Source organism: Paramisgurnus dabryanus, chromosome 7, assembly GCF_030506205.2.
Source record: "Paramisgurnus dabryanus chromosome 7, PD_genome_1.1, whole genome shotgun sequence".
Classification (NCBI taxonomy): Eukaryota; Metazoa; Chordata; class Actinopteri; order Cypriniformes; family Cobitidae; genus Paramisgurnus; species Paramisgurnus dabryanus.
Genome location: NC_133343.1, coordinates 36,961,612 through 36,983,282, shown reverse-complemented (window position 1 = coordinate 36,983,282; position 21,671 = coordinate 36,961,612). Strand labels below are relative to the sequence as shown.

The window sequence follows — 21,671 nt, the reverse complement described above, 5'->3', positions numbered from 1 at the left end:
CGGAATCCTGGCCAGGACGGTCCCCAACAAATGGTCCCCCCAACAGTTGGTTTTCAGATAGTATACATTTTTTACCATAAAAAGTTCAGTTTTACTTTATACACTTTGAATTATTCAACATAACCGAACTATTTCAGCTGCATTTCACAATCTCGAATCACCTCAGGCATGTCTCTCTATAGATGCTCTTCTTTTACGGACTTACTGAAAAACCCATTCCAGAGCCTTACAGGACTATGACCTGCATGCCAATGCAAACACCTTACCTTCCTTCAGCACACGCAGACCTCCACCTCATCAGGATAGACTCGCTCAAGCGAAACCGATCCCTGATACATTATCCACCGCAGGATTAGGGCTGTATTACAACCTGTCCTTCCATTTCCCTACCGCAAAAAACCCGGTCTCCAAAGACAGGACTCCCTCCTTTAAAGGCATTAGCTTGATGCTCATGTGTCTTATGGTAATCCCACCAACCGCTGAGTTTTATCTTATTAAGAAAAGGATAGATATGAAGCCTTCCAGAAACATAAATCTGATTTAACAGGAACTGTAGGAGCGGTATGGATTCCACCTGGAGTAGTTTATGATAAGATTTTTTATGTGATAATGATGGTCCGCGAAGCACTTTGCCTGCAGAATCATGTCACTGAATTACTATCGAACGATTTAAGCAGACGTTTTTCTTGAATTCAACGAACTGCCGTAGACAGTCTTTTATGTGTTTCCTTTAAAAGGAAGTTGGGGCGGGGCCATATCGAAAGATTTGGTTTTAAATAGTGAGTGATTTATAAATGATCAAATTACATTGTAACTTAAAGCATGCAAAACTTGGTTATATTGTATTTTACCATCTAAAGTGTAGTCATACTTTGCCTAAAATTGGCAAAATTGTGGCATTTTATCAATAAATTTCTTGGGATCTCAACCTGAGATGCATATTAAACAATATTGAAGCAGTTCACATCTATTCTCGGCTCTTATTGACTGGGTTTTCTTTAATATTCAGTCATCCATTTAAAAAAAAAATATTTGCTTCTGCATTGCTCAATGGTAGAGCATTGCGTTAGCAGCATAAAAAGTTCAAACCCATGGAAACATAGGTCAGTATTCTCAAACTTTTAAACGGTATTAGACTGTACATTTTAAAATGTGTTTATCTGCTAAAAGTGAATTTATTTAGGACTTTAAGAGCTAACACTCGCTGACTTTAAAGACACAAACCAATCTTGATTTCATGGTCCTTTAGAAAACTCTAAAGCCAGCCAGACAGCATCAAGCTCTTCATATACGCGCATAGGGTTTGAGCAGGGATAGGTTGCCATGTACACTCATTCGTTTGAGAGACATGGTGGTTATTTTAATTAATTTGTCTGCACAGCTTTGTGTTTGTGTTGCACGGCTTGTGTACACACTTGAGTACTTTAGGATGGCAAACCCTCTTCATTGTCGATGCTGACCCCGGGGGAAATAGTTTATTGATTTCTGGGGTAACATGATTAAAATGGGTTTCAAGAAGACCCCATGTCCAACTTGTCAGCGGGATGAGAGACTCTGGGCAATAAAGGAAGCCACAAAGGCACCGCCGATCAGATAGAATACCACTGATAGTTTGACTTCAACCATACAAATACTACAAATAATAAAGATGTCTAAAAGGTTCTACACAGCAATGCCATAGATAGAAGAACCATATTTTGTTCCTTAAATAATCTTTTAATCAAAGGATAACATTTATTTTCATAAAATTTGAATTCATAATTTTTTAATTCTGACTTTATAATTTTTTTGTTGTTGTTGCATCTTTAGTGATTTTGTTTACTATGTCTTGTCCACAAATGGATTTTTAAGAAGTGGATGTTTTTTGTCAAAAAAGCTTGCATGTACTTAGAGGGTTTTGCAGTGAAAGACAGTCAAAATACCAATTAAATGACGAAAGTGACATTTAAAGGGACACTCCACTTTTTTTAAATATGCTAATTTTCCAGCTCCCCTAGAGTTAAACATTAGATTTTTACCATTTTGGAATCCATTCAGTTGATCTCCAGGTCTGGCGCTACCACTTTAAGCATAGCTTAGCATAATCCATTGAATTTGATTAGACCATTAGCATCGCGTTAAAAATAACCAAAGAGTTTCGATATTTTTCCTATTTAAAACTCGACTCTTCTGTAGTTACATTGTGTTTTTTTAGACAACAAAAAATTTAAAGTTGCGATTTTCTAGGCAGATATGGCTAGGAACTATATTCTCATTCTTGGGTAATAATCAAGGACTTTGCTGCCGTACCTTGGGTGCAGCAGGCGTAATAATACCCCACAGCACCCAAAAATAGTCCCCTTACTAACTTTCAATGGCAGGGAACTATTTTCAGGCACTGCGTAATATCATTGCGCCTCCTGCAGCCACGTTACACCCGCAAAGTCCTTGATTATTACACCAGAATGAGAGTATAGTTCATAGCCATATCGGCCGAGAAAATCGCAACATTTAATTTTCTGTCAGTCTTAGTACACGATGTAACTACAGAAGAGTCAAGTTTAAGATAGGCAAAAATATCGAAACTATTTGGTTATTTTTTTGCGCGATGCTAATGGTCTAATCAGATGCAATGGATTATGGAAAGCTATGCTAAAAGAGGTAGCGCCAGACCCGGAGATCGGCTGGATGGATTCCAAAACGGTAAAAATGAAATGTTTAACTTTAGGGGAGCTGGAAAATTAGTATATTTTCAAAAAAGTGGAGTGTCCCTTTATCAAAAAAACATTTCAAATACTGACTAACTGAACCTAATGATAATAAAAAATGTTAATTTACAAGAAAATATGTCAGGCGCACTTAGAGGCTTTTGCAACTGAACTCTTCACTTTTTGATGTATGCATCAGCCAGCCAAATAAATAAACTAAATAAACTTTGTGCATTCTGTACATAAATTGTAAACGTTTTTAAAAAGTGACCTTGCCTGTTCAAAGCAGGATATCTCTGACAGAGACATTTGTTCAATTGACATATGTTGCACAAGGTCTTTGGTGAGGCGGCTAATCAGAAAGAATGATCACATGTTCGTTGATGCCATGATTCTAGAGAGTGCCATCTGTGAATGTGTCGGCCAGGATTGAGTCTGAGCTCTCTCGACCTCTCTCTCTCTCCCAGGTTGAATTATGTTAACCATATGGCACTCAAAACCTAATTCCATTTTAAAGGCGAACATGGCACTAGATTGGTTTTTGAGCAGCTGTGTTGAACATGCAATATTTTCGTCGTCTCCGCACTTGCTGATTGTGGAATAAATGCAGAATGCGTTTAATCCTACAGTAAATTTTGTCCAGGTTTACTGTAAACCTGTGTCTGGAAGTAATTTTGATGCTATTAAAGTGTCAGGGTTAATGTGGAAGTGCATATAAACACAGGCATTTACGACAGCGGGGATTTTATTAGAATGGCATATGGCGTTGAAGTTCATGAAGAGTAACACATCAGATAAAGGATAATTATGATGTTTAAAGGAGTTCCACATGAACTTCAGAGGTTATGAACCAAATCCACCTGATGAATTAGTTGAGTAAATTGACCTTACTTAAAATAAATAGTTACCAGAGCATTTTCCAGTATTCGACGAGAGGTCAGACTGATCAATGTTGTTTGATTTGCAGATTTGGCACAAGCAATGGTAATTGGAGTGTGACAAATTAATGCTAACTTTTTGCACCCATAACAGTTTAACTTTGAAAGATTAATGACTAAAAAGAACATTAGTATATTAAAGCCTATACTCGATACTAAAGACTTTTGAAAATGTCTGTCTAACATTATAACATTAATGCATTTGGCTGTCGCTTTTATCCAAAGTGACTTATAGTACATTCAATCAATACATATATATTTATCTACTAGGATTGGATCTATGCCCTTTGCATTGCTAACTTGCTAAATCAATGCTGTACTCATTGAGCCATAGGAACACCATCATACACAGTGGCCTGGTATTTAGGCACGTTTAAAATATTAAGGCATTAAAGTTCATTTTTTAATGCATTATTTTGCAAACAAATGATAGTTGGCCTTTCATCAGAATAAACATTTTGAGTCATTTTGCAATTATATTTATGTTTTCTTCAAAATCACATATATAAGAGAATATAATCAGATGTACTTTATCATTTTTAAATGCGGCTTAAATATCAGAATACTTTATAGGATTGAGTATTCTTTTTATTATGCATAAAAAGTGAGCTATGTTGGATCCATATGGCTTACAGTACAGTGCGTTGGCAAAGTACTACACAACTTTACATTCGCATTTAATATAATCTTAATTTAATTTCTAATTACTGTTTATTCAATACAATATATAATAAACAAAAAATAAATGAGCAGATGTGTAAATCTGGAAACAGCACAGTTCTGTAATCACTGTACGCCGGATTAGCCATCAGTCAGCAGGAGGCTGTTCTCACTCGGTCTGGTGAACCGGGTTTGTCCTGGCCGTGACCTAGCACAAGCAGATCTGACGCCTCAGTCTATATCACTGGTTCTGAGACCCGGTGTACATACTGGTGCATATATCATCATGACATCCTTACGGCATTGATCAAGGCCCAGGTGAGCATATTGTGCAGGTTGTCAGCATCGCCTGAAGGTTACAGGGGGGTTATTTCCTATGGAGGAGCGCACCTGTGCTCGCCTCTTCGGTGCCCTTCACTGCTGTTTGGTTTTTGCAGGTTATGCATTTTCTATAGTTTTGAGAAAAAAGAAAAAATATTGCACTACAACCTTCGGTGCTTGCATCAAAAATATTTATTTATTTGTTTATTCTGCCCTTTCTAGAGTTGAGTTAATAAGCAGATTCACAAGTGCCGTTGCACTGCGGATAAAGGTGGCTGGCTGAAGCTGAACAGGAGTGAAATTGCCAGTCTGGTCTTATAGGAATTTAGTCGCACAGGTGTATTTGTAAAGTAAAAAATACATTGTATGGGTCAAAATTATCTTTTATTTTTCTTTTATGTCAAAAATTATTAGGATATTATGAAAGATCATGTTCCATGAAAATATTTTGTACATTTTCTCAATATTTTTAATTAATTAATTATATTTATCTCAATTTCGAAAAGTTGACCCTTATGACATTTTACGAGTTGGCTAATTAATAATCTAAGTCAATTGGACAAAAACATACGATTATTAGAAAAAACAATGCTAAAATCTCGCCCCTAAACCCAATGTCATAAGGCAAAAGCATTAATCAAAAACATACAAATTGTACGAATTAATATGAATTAGCAACCTTGTAAAAATACGTGCAGTTATTTAGCGGCAAGTAGGCTGTCAATCATAAAAGTGGGCATGACACCGAGCCAGGCCGAACACAGCCGGACATCAAACTGCTTCAGAAACAGGGTGTACACTGCAAAAAGTGGATTTCAAGAAAAAAGATTCTTAGTATTTTTGATTTTCAATAATTAAAGTGTTTTCAAGAAATATTTTTCGTATTTTTTAAAAATTCTTAAATTGAGATGCTTTTTTGATGAGCAAAACGACCCAAGAAAATAAGTCTAGTTTTTAGACCAAAAATATCAAATTTAAGTGATTTTGTGCATAAAACAAGCAAAAAAATCTGCCAATGGGGTATGCAAAAAAATATTGAAAATTTTTCTTAAACACTAAATTCAAGAAAAATTTAAGAAAATTTTGCTTACCCCATGGCAGATTTTTTTGCTTGTTTTATCCACAAATTCACTTAAATTTGATTCATTTTGTCTAAAAACTAGACTTTTCTTGGGTCGTTTTGCTTATCAAGAAAAATCATCTTAATTTAAGAAAACAAGACAAAATACTAAGATTTTTTTTCTCGAAAATATTTTTTTGCAGTGTAAAGGTCATTAATGAATTAATTTAGTATGTTTTGGGGACAAAAAAATAAAACTTTTAAATGGAAGACAAAAGAAGACATAAATACATATTCTACTCTTATGCATGAGTTTGATGAAGATATCCAGCCAAAAGTACCATTTTGTGTTGTCAATAAATATGATATACATGATTTGTGCTATACAGCCACATTTGCTTTATTTCTAATCAGCCTTGCTTCAAGTTAAATGCGATTATCTTGTTACCCGCACAATACAATAACGTTTTGTTTGACTCCAATTCATTACTTTAGGTCATTCAGTCATGTATAGCTTATTTGAATACTAAGCAACAAAACAAACAACACAACTGGGTGTAGAACATGATAATGACACATCAAACAACCTCAATGTCTCAAAAGCAAAACAGTAAGTTTCTTGCTGTGATTTGTGAACGAAAGAGGAAAGGCAGAGAGAAACAGTGAGAGAATGGCAATTCCCTAGGAAGCATCCTGCAACAATGTCAGGTTTGTTCGGCTTGGGCGCGTGAAGACTAAGCTTGGGTGAACTGGCAGCTTGCCCTCTGCTTCTCTGAGTTTTACGCCCTCCTGCCACTCTATTCTAGCCCGCTTGCTTTCAGGAAGAAGGATTCCTGTGAAGTTCATCAGCCTTCTTTCTGTTTGTGTGGCTATAATAGCAGCTTCATCCTCCAGATATTTAAAGAGGACACGCAGGGGACCTCGAAGGCTCCGCCGGTTCAGCACCGGCACAGTGGCTCTTTGAGTGCTTTCTCTATCTGCCAATCTGCTCACACTATCAAACAACCCTGTCCTCCTGCCAAATTCTGCTTATGCCGCTCCTTCAACCCGAAAAGGGGGCATTTAAGGGGCCTTAGGTTAAGATGAATGTTCTTGCGGAACAGTTTAGCATGTATAATAGATGCTATGTTTGTTGTGCTTTCTGAGGCAAACATTACATTATTATTGCCCAAACTTAGCATTAGGGATAAGCAGCTTTCATGCTTTGAAAATAAATGTATTATTTAAATTGATGTAATATTTATGCATGTAAATTCACACACTTAGGTACAAGGGTGTAACGTTGGTTGAAGAAGTGGGGAGGACACAAAATGGGGAAAAAGTTTTTGTATTTTAATCCCATTTTTTTCCATTTACATACATTTGGGGGCTTAGGTGATAATAATTAACAAACGATTAATTTCAAAGACAAACAAATTGAAAGTGGGGGGAAACAAACAGGATTTTGAAAGTGGGGGGGCATGTCCCCCCTGTCCCCAGTGGAAATTACACCCCTACATATGGCGTCATGGGATGTTAACTTGGATGGTGTTAAACAAACTCTACAAAGGAACAACATTTGAATCGAGCTGTGTTACCACTTTCTGACATTTTTAATATATTACGACACCTCTATTTCTAATATTTTGTTGGGTTCACTTTTCCTGGGGGCTCACGGGATAGTAAAGAGTCAATCGAATGCACACTTCCAAATCTTGCTGGAAGTAGTAGGTCATCCGGATATTTATCGACTAGAAAATCCCAAAGACTACAGGGTGGGCTCTGTAAGCACTTGGCAACAACTCAGAACGCCCTAGCAACCACATAGCACCATTGTTGCGTAATGTCGAAAGGTTTGGCAAAATCTAATTTCCGTTTTTAAGGCAAAGTATGTCATTAACCTTCTTTTTAGTCAATTACATTCCAAGCATGTTACGAGTTGGCTTAGCAAAAGCACATTTAAGTGACTAATTATTCAGACCGAAAGCCCAAATCAAAACATCTGTTCATGCACAGGGCAACATTTTATACAGAAGACGTGTAGGTGAAGATCAGTAACTGTATGCAGTTAACACAATCCCCTACACTGTAATGGATTCATGAAGTCATGGATGATGAAATTAATGGAACTTTCCATTAAACAAGCACACGGACGAATCCCCCGTAATTCAATTTTAATTAAGAGTGTTTATGGTTCCTAAAGTTTAATGATTTTCACGTTAATTGATGCCATGTTGTATGATCCTACCTCAGATGGAAGCTCTTGACAAAGAGCAGAGAGCATCATTTCCAGGAAAACTCAAAGACTAATTATACATTCACCTATCTGGGCATCGTTCCATGTGACAGGCACATCTTTAATGTGTTTGAAGCACCTGCATCAGCATATTAAAGCACGTGTGTCAACCCCTCACTCTTGCATGCGCTATTCCATCACCTTGAGCCTGTTTCACACTCGGTAGTATTATGGGAGGGGGTGGGGCGTTTGTTCGGTTGTGACAGCGTCTTGCCCTGCGCTGTTTGCTCTGTCTGCAAATCACCCGGTCCCTAGGGGTCTGGTCTCATTTGAGAGGCACTGTTGCTGTCCACTATTTGATGTCAATCAGGTGGATTTCAACACCCAAGTGAGGTTTTATTTCCTGTTGACATTTGGGTGGGGGAAGTCATAGGACTTCTTAAAATAGCCTATTGGATTTACATCGCAGCCAAGAACTATACGTTGCTACATACTCAGTTGCAGATTGCATGATCATTGTCGAAGAATTTGATTGGACAAAAAATTGGTATAGTGCAATATTAGTCAATTATTGTTAGCTCATTGACATAATGTTAAGCTCTCTTATTTGTCCTGTAAGTTGCTTTGGATAAAAGCATTTGCTAAATGAATAAATGTAATGTAGTGTTCTTCATGGAAGAAAAAAAAATTGCGTAATCACACAGTGACTGAGATTTGCACTGGCAAGCACAGCTTACATTTTCTTTAGATATTTTTAAGAAATGTAAAAAAAAGTCATTTCAAAATATGTGTTCGGCGCGTTATGCAAACCTTGTGCATCACGCGTCTAGTCAAAATCAGTGCCTGCTGCACACGCCTCGAAAACCGTTTATGATAAAGGAGACACAAAATAAATGCAAGACACTAACTTAACACTAAACTCTTATTAAAGATGAGATTACGGTATTTTTCGGTCTATAAGCCGCGTTATTTATTCATAACTTGACTGATGCTGCGTCTTATAGTCAGGTGCACCTTGTAAGTCAGTATGAATAAATTTTGACATTTATGAGGCAAAAGACAACATTATCGTCTACAGCCCTGAGAGTCTGCTATATTCTGCTCCTGTATTAATGTAATTCAATGGATTGAGTAATGTGGAATGACGAGTTTTCAAACTTCACACTAGTTGGCTTGTTTGGTTAATTTAGCCTATTCAACCGATTTATGGTCCACTGTGACTTATATATTGTATGTTATTTCGTCTTAATGATGCATTTTTGAATGATGCGGCTTGGAGCCGATTCACACCGGATGCATGGCGCGAGCGTCTCAGCTGCGTGGTGTGTCCGTTTTTATTTAGGTTTCCATGTTAGCATGTTTGACCGTGCACACCGCCTGCATGACACGCACGTCTCACGTGCGGCTCGAGCCACGGCGAAAACGCGTGCATCCTAGAAATAGGACCGACGCCTATTTTTCACGCCACACGCAAGCGTCTTAGAAGCGTCAGGTCAGTTTATCAATAGGAAAAATACATAGGCTAGCAGCAGCAGCGCTGTGTCAGAAACGCTTCTGGTAAGCAAGGGCATAGAAAACGCCACGCAGCTGACATACGAAAGACACGCAACAGACACGCCACGCAGCCGGTGTGAATCGGCCCTTATTCTCCAGTACGGTATGCAAGTATCTGGCAAACGCGAGCGTGTCTTTTATCATAAACCCATTAGACATGGTACAGCAGGCACTTATTTTGACATGCACATAGGTTAAATTGATGCACCAAACACATATTTTGAAATGACGAACCACGCACATGACGGACTACATACAGTACATGTTGTAACGCGCTTTGCATTGTGCGCCCTCGAAAAAAGTCTCCGGCCGCCACTGGCTACATGAACACAATATTATAAGCTTGTAGGCAGCATTTTCGAAATATATGTACATAGGCATAGATCTACTTAACACAAAAAAGTAAACTGAGCAATAAAATTAATCTTTCTTAAAATAAATCCTTAACCCCGTTTAACCACTGTAAGACTTACAACAGACAAAACAAGTAACAAGACTTCCCATCCCTAAAATGCTTAATATGCAACTTTCTCTCTAGAATTCCTTTACTCTCTCTCTCACTCCTCTCTCTCTCTCTCTCTCGCTCCTCTCTCTCTCTCTCTCTCTCTTTATTGTGCGCTGCATGTGAAAAGCGCTCAGATCTGGTTTTGTGGGAGTGATTGTCACTCGTTTAATGAGCTCCTTTGCCAAGCGAGAGGCTTTGGCAACATATGTCTCCCCAGTGCCTCTCTCACACCGCACCGTACAGCGCGCTAGCGTAGTCGTTCTTTCCTGTGTCTGCTTGGGTAGACGTTTCTCTGGATTTCCTCTCTGTTGTTCACGCCGTTGGGATTAGATCGTGCAAAAGAGGAAAGCTTCCGCTATCTTTCTGAGGAAGTGCGGACAAGAATGAAGCAGGTCCCTGTGAGTATTCAGGCTTTTATTTCATGGTTTGTCTAAGGTTGATACAACAGCAGCCCGGCATAGAGAAAAGCAACTATAGTTACTGTACAGTAGTAGGGTTTCCTGTGACCCCCGCACGTGTGTTACAAAGGGCTTTGGGGGACACTATATTGTATATTGGTATCGAGTGTTTATATACATTTATGGATGATGGCTTACACTTTTATATAAAGCGAATCAACAGTGAATTTAAATTATATGTTTTAATTAGTATATGTCTTTACTTGGACTCGATCCCACAACCTTTGCGCTGCTACTGCAATGCTCTGACAATTGAGATATAGCTATATGATGCAAAGCTTAGATGCAAAACCCTCTAAGTGCGTCTGGCACTTTTATGTAAATAATAAACTCCTAATGGATTCTGCCAATAACTCTGTAATTCTGAATAACCTGAGGCTGAGATTAAGCGGATAGAAAGCGAAAGTATTTGATAAATGTATATGAGCCAAGAGCATTCGGTTAATATCATGTGCTCCTCATATAATGTGCAACTTTTATTTATTATACCAGATAGATTGTGATGTCACTTAGATTTATATTGTTTTGTTTAGGCTAATAACATTTTTGCCTTATGTTTTATGTTATATTTCGTTGACATGCATATTACATTTATAGTATATTACGTTTTTCCTTGATGGATAACGTGTTGTACAATCATTAAGATTTTCCTTTTACCATCCATTTTAATACTTTTTAGATGTTTTTTGCTGAATAGAAATACTCACTAGTTTGGACTCGATTGGAAGCGTCCTTTTTCAACTTGTCAGGTTTCGTAACATGTTAATAAAAAAGCTAATGGTTTAGTGCGCTATGAACTGATGAAGAAACCCAGAGTGTTTTGAGCCTTCCGACAGATCTGTCAAATAAATAGCTTCTTTAAAACAAGCTTATCCAGATGTAAGGAAACAAGCTGAAACACGTTTTGAATTAAGAGCTCGTGCGAGTCTCATTTTCAACACAACACAAATGTCAATGGACACAGGTGTGGCAGTGTTTGCACATTGTAAAGAGCATTAGGTCCACAATTCCCAAACAACAGACATTTCCTTGCCCTCAGGGATATGAATGCTGCCTACAGGAGGATGAAAAGTAAATTCGCTTTATATGTCGGGGGAGGAAGATTTTCTTGGACGCAGGTTCCATTTATCTTGTTTGGCAACTGCAAAGTTTTGTCCTGGGGGAACGCCAACATCCGTCAGATCTCAATGAACGTCGGCCAGGCTCCTGCTATGTCAGTTCCCACAAAATAACACTCCCGTTTTCCCCGGTGTGTCTGTTTTTCAATCTGCTCTACTTAAGGGCACTCAACACGGATCACAGCCTAATATGATGACTGTCCGCTGTCGCACTCATCTCTAAGACTTCAAAGAAACAGTGTAATGAAAAAAATTATAAAGGGCAAGACACAGAGAGGAGTTTGTCACAGCCAGGTACTAGAAATGGGGCATTCTTTCTATTTTCATCCTCGACCCCCTTCCCAACTTGCCAACACATCTGTGATCCGAGCTTTTGAACGATCTCTTTCATTACTCGCAGTCGTCTTCTGTGACCTTAACCATACAGACAATTTGTCCTTTTGACGCTCCATGAGCTTTTTTCAGTTCAGCTGAACAACACATGTAGAACATTGCATTCTGAACATGGCAATGTCATAAACAAGCTTTTTAAAGAGCTGAAATGTGTGAAATATGTGCAGGAAAAAAAACAAACCGAACCTTTGTGTCAGATTCAAACCATCAGAGATGCACAAAACACCAGAAAAAAATTCATGCATTGGGTTTCCCTCACCGATGTGGTCCAGCGGACCCATGAAACAACAGTAACAGTAAATCTATGCTTTTTTTGTTGGCTATTAGCTCTGGAAAGCACACCAGAAAGTTAACATTTGATTTGTCTGTCCCTTGGTTGTTCATCTGGTGTGTATTTTTGCCTGTCAACATTTATGAGCGAAAGTGAGACCTTTTCCACAAGGGAAAACCTGCACCATAAAAGCATGTAACAGGTTGATGATCGGGAACCAGTCTGGGTTTGGTGGCGCTTTAAAAAAATAAATTGCACTGTTGACCAGGGACACGTTAATCTCTGTCAGTGCACTTCAATGGAGTCAAGAGGTCATCCGGCATCTCTCCGATGGGGACCTGAGGTTAGAAGCGGCTCTGCTCATTGATTATAGTTCTCGTGTGCCGTTTATAATCCATCTATACGTCATAGTCTGTACTCTTCCACGTCATTCTGCGTTTTGCTCATCCACTCTTCCACTCCATCAAAAAACAATCTCTCCACTTCTCTATGCTGCAAGTTCATGATCCACGCCCACACCTCCTACGCCCCATCCATCTAAATTCTGTCTCCTTCATTCACTCCCACAATGCATCACCCATCCACTGTCAATGAAAGAGATGGTTTATGACTTCCATTCCTTAGCTGTCTTAAACCAACCCACATCTTTCTATTTTTGCCAAAACTCATGCGCTGTACCTCTAAATGCACACCCCTATTGAGCATCTAAAAATGTTATTTTTATTTCGCAGTTTAGGATATTTCATGGTGATTTTAGTTATGTATGATGTTCATATTGAAATCAAAGATTTTTGATTGCACACTTTATGTATTTTGGCAGTGTGATGAGCGTTTCACAGGGCTACAGCTTTCTTGTATAGGGGAAGCGTTTTGTGCAGCATTTAGTGTAAACATATTTATCTTTAACGGCGCCTGTCGTGAAGAGCCGTGTCCACGGAAGGGGCAGGACTTTGGGTGCACCAGCAAGGCATGTGGACCAACTCCGCTCCAGCTCTGTAACCGCCCCTGTCAGGTTTAAAAAAAAAAATTAGTAAGAATTAAATCCATAGATTATAAAATGTTCCACTATTACTTTACCCCCCCACACACACACTGTTTTGACATTGCAAAGCCCAATGGCTCAAAATTGCTGCTGCTTTAAACAATGCTTTGGTTAGGATGGGTTTATCTCATGCACCCAATGTCATCATATGATTTCACAGCTCCTTGAGTCTGCCAATAGTCTCGTTCTTTCTGTGGGGCTGCGTTTTCTTCATCGCTAAGTACTTCATGGTCTAACTGTTTTTATTATTAAGTATGAGTTATTGACTTTCCCGTAGAGGTCTTAATACCTCTCCGTTACCATTGTTTTTCAACAAACAAACAACCAAACAAAAAAAACAAAAACTAAAAGTTTTAAACAAAAATTGAAAAGGCTTACTAACAACTGTTTGTACAGTTAACTCTTTCACCGCCATTGACGAGATATCTCGTCAATTAAGAGAAAACGCTTCCCCGCCAATGACGAGATTTTCCGTCTTTCCGCAATACCGCTATTATCGCAACTTTTTAAACCTGGAAGTATTGCCCTATGGCAAGCGGCTGCATGTCCGTGTCTGTTTTAAAGATTGCTCTGAATGGGATCTCTGTGAAAAGTCCGTCACAAAAATTGAATTATCTCTGCTTTTTGCTCAAAATGTGGTGTTTTTGCAGAAACCTACCCATATTCAAAAGCTGATTACAAAAGAACCACTGAAGGTAGGATGAAATGTTTTTTTTTTTTTTTTTTTTGAAAGCAGAGGGTCTGTTCTTTCATTTGGTATATTGTATGTTTATATATTTAAAGAAGAACATTTTCTGGAAGGCATTAAACTTTGGTGAAAATCATGAAAAACGCTGGCACTGGCTGGCAACTTTAAAAAAAAAACGCTGGCGGTGAAAGAGTTAATGATTGGCCTTTTCCCAAAAGACATGGTCTTGTCAAAGCATTTTTTTTCTATAGCTTGTGCTGTATTTAGCAATTGTCTGGCTTCTATAATTTGATCTGAGCTAACCACAGCATATCCTGTCATAGTTTTCCCTGGGCTATCTTTATAACATAAACCATCTACAAACCAGACTTCTCCTTTTTCTAATGGTTTGTCTTTTAGATCTGGTCTGGGCAAAACCAATTGATCTGTTAGTTCAGTATAACAATGAGGTTCTCCTAAAATTGCTGGGTTTAATATATTACTCCTCTGAATGGAAATGTGTGGTTGTGAGATTAGCACGGTCATACAAGACAGATGTCGAGCAGGTGATAAGAACTGCAGTTTAGTTTGTAAAAGTAAAATATCTACAGCATGTGGAATTAAAAGTGTCAAATGCTGAAATAAAATAATTTCAGCTGATGCCTGTATACACAGGGTGGTAGGGCTGATACATCATACCATATCTAACTTCTTAGAATAAAAATCTACAGGTCCAACTTTGTCAATTAGAAGCCATTAAGCTTATTCTTCAATCTAACACAGTTTAAAAAACGAATTCTTGTTTGATCTTATCGAAAGCACCATTCGCTTCCATTGTCCACTGAACTTCCTCTTTTAATGCAACTTTTTGCAAAAGATTTGTGCTTCCTCTAGATTTCTCACGTCTACTGTGTAATAATATTCTGATGATTTTTCCTATCCCAGAAATGCAAATTGTTTGAAATGATTTCTTTTCTTTTTGTCATGTGACAATTTTCTACATGTCTCGCCCAGCTTTTTAAATCTGTTAAGCTGGCAGTGTCAAAAGCTACAAAGTGTTTTCTGATAAATCCAGATGTTACTGAACGATAACCCTGCATCAGAGCATTTTTTTTATTTTATTGCTACTGATATGGACCCTCTGGATTATCAACAAACACAATGCCACTATGCACTTTGAATTATTTTTCAAAACGCACTGCAAAATCATCTACCAGTTCATCTACCAGTTCAAACTCAATTGTGCTGTGAATTATTTTCTCTTTCTCTCTGCACTAAATGGCAGTGCTGTGGTTGGATAGTCCAGATTAAGGGGTGGTATTATTATAAAAATGACATCATAAGGAGAGCCAAATTTCAACAACCTATTTTTTCATGTGCTTGTAGAGAATGGTTTACCAAAACTAAGTTGATCTTTTTCACATTTTCTAGGTTGATAGAAGCACTAGGGACCCAATCACAGCACTTAAACATGGAAAAAGCCAGATTTTCATGCCATGGCCCCTTTAAAATTAGACATCTCATTTCGGATTTTTGGGACCACCAACAGACAGAGAGCAAATGGCAGTCAAAATCTTCTTCTGTGGTCAATCTTACACTTCCCATCACATCCTAATGCCTCCCCCCGCCTCCCGTTGTTCCGGGTGCTGTATTATTAATGGTCTGGTAATTGAACCGCTTTGTTTCCTGCATGCATGTTGAAGCAGACTGAAACAGAGCCAAATCTCAATTAGGCATAGTTATTATTTAATATCACACCCACTTCTTAATCTCATTTAGTGTCTTGTCTCTGCTTTGCTGTGACACATAGGCTTTAATAATGTATGCCTTGTGTAGCTAATGCCTGTTAAAGGTGTTATTTGTGCATTATTTATACAGCATTGCGAGTTGCAGAAACCCTGATGGAGTTTGACTTATAAGACATACAGTAAATGAGGCTCATCTGCACAACCTCCTAGCGATACTGTAAATTATTTATCTCCGGCTGTGTAATTTGGATTTCCCTTAATTATGTAAATATATGTTGTTTAACGCAAGATGTAGCCTATAAGCCCTAAATGTAACATTTCTAAACCATTTTTCCGGTCAAACATCAATCAAGATCATTCTAAAGTGACTTTAGAAATAAGCCAATTCTTTAGTCCCAGTAATGCAAATCATGTTATACAAGTGTAGGAGAGATTAAATCAGAATTGCTGTGTTATCCGGAGATGTCGGAGTGATGCACAGCCATCAAGAGTCTTCAGACAGCAGAACATTTTAATTCAGTTTGACAGGACGGATGGAGCTAATCACATTAGTACACTGCATAGTGCACACGCCGTTTTTATACTAAAAGGCACTTTAATGCTGGCTCTGTGCTGAATACGAGATATCGGTCTACTTTATAAGATTAGGTAGAGGTTATTGACAATGAAATGGTTAAGAGACGGTTAAAACAGAAAGGTCTCAATACTGTAAACCGGCAACTTTGCTACCATCAGCTTCCTTTTTAGCAGACCGTTTCATTAGGGATGTGAGTGTGCTGCTGATAATATATGCAGCCTCTCATGTGTGTAGTTAAAGTTTATTATCCTAAAGGGGTTCATATTGTGTACAATAATGGCTACACTATATATTTTCCAGTTAAACTGTACAGTAAGGTTGTGTGGGTTAACATTATTAAATGCCTTCGCTAACATGTCTTAAACAGCATTTATTAATCATAGTTCATGTTAACTTCAGCATTTACTGTACATTTTTCAAATCTAAAGTTGTAACTGTTAACATTAGTTAATGCACAATGAACTGACTTGGCCAATGGTATTGGCATTAACCAACATTAACAATAATAAATAAAGGCTGATAAACTATTTTTATTATTGTTCGTTCATAGTAGCTGATATATTTACTAATGTTAACAAATACAACCTTACTGTTCCATTATTCCAGTTACTACTTGGCTACTTTACAGTAAAAATGTGGATTTCTTAGGGGGCGTATACACTAAAGCGTTTAAACGCGGCTAAAATCCAAGGCGATGCACCGGTCGGGTGTTGTGATATTTGTTCCGCTCCTCCTCCACTGTGATTGGCCGCCGAGTGAAAAGTGACAAGCTGAGCGTTTCACTAATGCTACGTACACACCAAAAGCAGGGCTTCGCGTTACTCACTCTAGATTACTCACAGGATTTAACTTCGTGTCATGCAAATTTTTAGCTCAAGTTGAATATTTTCAACTTCGGCAAAGATGCGTTTGAGGCGAATAGCGCACGTTTTTGCGGCCATTCGCATCGCCCCACGCGAGGACGTGTCTGATCGCGTCTTTGCATGGACTTTGTATGTAATCTACTCACGCAAATCGTTGAACTCGCGTCTAGTGTGAACCCACAGTTAAAGTTGAACATTTTTAAAATCTGGGCAGGGCCGGCGCTAGCTATAGGCAGAGTAGGCAAATGCCTAGGGCCTCAAACTTGGAAGGGGGTCCATGTGCGCTGGTCCGACAATCACTACTGACAGCATTAAATAAAGTTTTAAGGTAAGTTCAACTTTATGTGGTGCCCCCATTGCAAGAATTAAGTTTGTATTTAAAAAAGTTTGTATTTAAAGTCAAACAGCAAACAAAACATTACCTAAAGTAAACTGTCTGTATATCTTGTAAGTCCTCTACACTTTATTTTAGTTTTCAAATCATGAAAGTAGTTTGTCTGTTTAACTTCCAGTGGCAGCTGATTTGTATGGATATTTAAGGTAGTTTATAAAAAGGTATTGCAATAGTCTGATAGATAACTTTATACTGTATATTGGTTAAGTAAGAGAGAAATTCTTCTTAATACCAAGTTAAAATAAAAAAACAATAAAAGTTTTCTAGGAGGTGTTCACCTGTAATTTTTTTACGGTTAGGGTTTTTGCAATGTACTGTTGTCTTTTTAATTTTACACTTTGGAGAAAGCAAAACTGTTATCCTGTGTTATCCCAAAAAGGTGGTGTTTTTAATAAATGTGACTGCCTTCAAATTTTTAACACATGTGGTTTTGCATAATTTCTAATTACATTTTAACATAAAGTTAATCAATTTGTTGAAAAAACTTAATAAAAAGTAAAAGTAATGTGGAAAAACATGTTTATTACTAGTGCTCATCTGATTTCTTACGCAGTAGAAAAACACATTCTCACATTATTCTAAAAATTAGAGGGGTGTGAGGGGCCTCCAACATAAATTTTGCCTAGGGCCTCCAAATATCTAGAACCGGCCCTGAATCTGGGCGCTCAGCGTTGAGCGCGATTAAAAACGGTAGTTGCATTTTTGAAAAGTGTCGTGCTTTTATTAGAAACAACTTAAAAACCGTCGTAAACGCCTTGGTGTAGAAGCCCCCTTAGTATTTTTATTTGATGTGATTTAAGATAATGTTTTTATTTTTTTTTATTTTCAACATGAAAAGTGAGTTAATGCTTGTATATTTATGCTGCGTTTCTGCCAATGGGATTTGAAAATAAACTTTATTTAAATAATTAAAAATAAACACATATTCTTCTCAAAACGACATTGTTTCATTTGAGGCAAAGTAAATTAATAAATATTAAATGCTGAGTTCAAATTGTTTATGTGAGAAGAGAAATTTTAAAGACATTAATACAGTACGGTATAAAAGACACAGTATATACTGTACTCATTATAGCATTTCAATGTTATGATCATCCAATCAGAATAGAGTATTTAAGTGAGCCATGCAGTAAATCAGATAAATGGTCACGCAGTGTCAGTGATGGACCCTGCTGTGTGAAGAATAGGCATGATTGTGGTCTCTCAGGGATAGTCTCTTCATTTAAACCCCATAGAGATTAGAACAGTCAGCACTTACGCCATGCCTCCTTTTCTCTGCCAAACCGTTTCCTATTTTTTCCACTGTCCTGATTTACGCTCATCCGCTATGCTAAATGAGTCTTCACGTTGAGCGAGGTGAGCCTGTGCAGGAAAGGACCCCATCAGTCATTCGGGAAGATACGCTTGCCCTTGTTTTCTCTCGGCCCAGTTTCCACCTTCTCCTCCCCGTCTGGCTCTTGTTCTTGACCGCTTTCCCCAGGCCGTGCCAAACCAGTACAGGTCACAGTTCATGCTGGCCTTCCCACGCTGGGCAGTCTTGACCGTTTGCCAGTATCATCAGACTCAAATTTGGAGGATTAAAAAGAGCGGCAGTTGTTGAGTAAGTCCCAGTTCTGTGTTTACTGGGTAATGTTTAGGTGTTTTGTATAGGGACGAGCTGTGATCATTTGAATCATTAGGGCATTTAAATGGTCGCCCTTGGTGACTAAGCTGTCTGTGCAACTAAAGTCAGCTTACCTGAAGGAAAACTGTTTGCTTAGAGGTTGCTCTTTTTATGAAGAGACTTAATCTATTCCAAATCTATTCTATTAAAAAGCCTTTCTGAATCTATATTTTCCAAACATTATTATGTGTGATATTGTCCATCCATAAAGTTTATAGATACCATAGCTCAAATAATTTGGTCTCTTAAGATTTTATAAGAAATATTTAATTCATGTTGATTGCTAATTGCAGGCTGTTGAAGTTCTTACACAGTATAGCAGTGCTGTGACCGGACAATCAGAATTGAGTATTCCTGTGAGCCATGCAGTAAATCAGATAAATGGCCACGCACTGCCAGTGATGGACCCCAGTGTAATAAACAGAGGACTAATTAAGACAATATAAATAGAGGACATTTACAGAGGGCATATACACATGACATAAACAGAGGACATATACAGACAACATAAACAGAGGATATAAACAGACAACACAAACAGAGGACGTATACAGAAGACATGAACAGAGGACATATACAGATGACATAAACAGAGGACATATACAGACAACATAAACAGAGGAAATAAACAGATAACATAAACGTATACAGACGACATAAACAGAGGACATAAACAGAGGATGTATACAGATGACATAAACAGAGGACATATACAGACAACATAAACAGAGGAAATAAACAGAAAACATAAACGTATACAGAAGACATACACAGAAGACATAAACAGACAACATAAACAGAGGACATATACAAAAGACATAAACCGAGGGCGTATACAGACGACATAAACAGAGGACATAAACAGACAAAATAAACTGAGGACATACAGACAACATAAGCAGAGGACATATACAGAGGACGTATACAGACGACAAAAACAGAGGACATAAGCAGACAACATAAACCGATGACATATACAGAGGACATAAACAGATAACAGAAACGGAGGACGTATACAGAAGACATAAACAGAGGACATATACAGACAACATAAACAGAGGATATAAACAGACAACACAAACAGAGGACGTATACAGAAGACATAAACAGAAGATGTATACAGATGGCGTATACAGATGACATAAACAGAGGACATATACAGACAACATAAACAGAGGACATAAACAGAGAAGATAAACGTATACAGAAGACATAAACAGAGGACATAAACAGACAACATAAACAGAGGACATATACAGATGGCGTATACAGATGACATAAACAGAGGACATATACAGACAACATAAACAGAGGAAATAAACAGATAACATAAACGTATACAGAAGACATAAACAGACAACATAAACAGAGGACATATACAGACAACATAAACATAGGATATAAACAGACAACACAAACAGAGGACGTATACAGAAGACATAAACAGAGGACATATACAGATGACATAAACAGAGGACATATACAGACAACATAAACAGAGAAAATAAACAGATAACATAAACGTATACAGACGACATAAACAGAGGACATAAACAGAGGATGTATACAGATGACATAAACAGAGGACATATACAGACAACATAAACAGAGGAAATAAACAGATAACATAAACATATACAGAAGACATAAACAGAAGACATAAACAGAGGACATATACAAAAGACATAAACCGAGGGCGTATACAGACGACATACATAGAGGACATAAACAGACAAAATAAACTGAGGACATACAGACAACATAAGCAGAGGACATATACAGAGGACGTATACAGACGACAAAAACAGAGGACATAAGCAGACAACATAAACCGATGACATATACAGAGGACATAAACAGATAACAGAAACGGAGGACGTATACAGAAGACATAAACAGAGGACATAAACAGACAACACAAACAGAGGACGTATACAGAAGACATAAACAGAGGACATATACAGACAACATAAACAGAGGACATAAACAGAGAAGATAAACGTATACAGAAGACATAAACAGAGGACATAAACAGACAACATAAACAGAGGACATATACAGATGGCGTATACAGATGACATAAACAGAGGACATAAACAGACAACATAAACAGAGGAAATAAACAGATAACATAAACGTATACAGAAGACATAAACAGACAACATAAACAGAGGACATATACAGAAGACATAAACAGAGGACGTATACAGACGACATAAACAGAGAACATATGCAGAGGACGTATACAGACGACATAAACAGACAGAATAAACTGAGGACATACAGACAGCATAAACAGAGGACATAAACAGAGGACATAAACAGAGGACGTATACAGACGACATAAACAGAGGACATAAGCAGACAACATAAACAGAGGACATATACAGAGGACATAAACAGAGGACATACAGAAGGCATAAACAGAGGACAAATACAACGTAATCAGAGGACATATACAGATGACATAAACAGAGGACGTATACAGACGACATAAACAGAGGACATAAACAGACAAAATAAACAGAGGACATACA

At 37.8% G+C, this 21,671-nt stretch overlaps 1 protein-coding gene across 9 annotated transcripts in view; it reads left to right on the top strand.

The window, feature by feature from the left end:
- chl1b (cell adhesion molecule L1-like b) overlaps nt 1-21,671 on the top strand; it is a 116,805-nt gene that overhangs the window by 38,371 nt on the left and 56,763 nt on the right. For 3 of the 9 annotated variants that reach the window (XM_065279778.2, XM_065279776.2, XM_065279777.2), the window contains exon 1: nt 10,073-10,338. The exons of 1 other annotated variant lie outside the window; for it this stretch is intronic. The gene's annotated coding sequence lies outside the window, so the exon portion shown is untranslated. Of the gene's footprint in view, nt 1-10,069; nt 10,339-21,671 lie in introns of those variants that run through there. 5 more of the 9 variants (XM_065279783.2, XM_065279782.2, XM_065279781.2 and 2 more) reach the window with 4 other exon arrangements.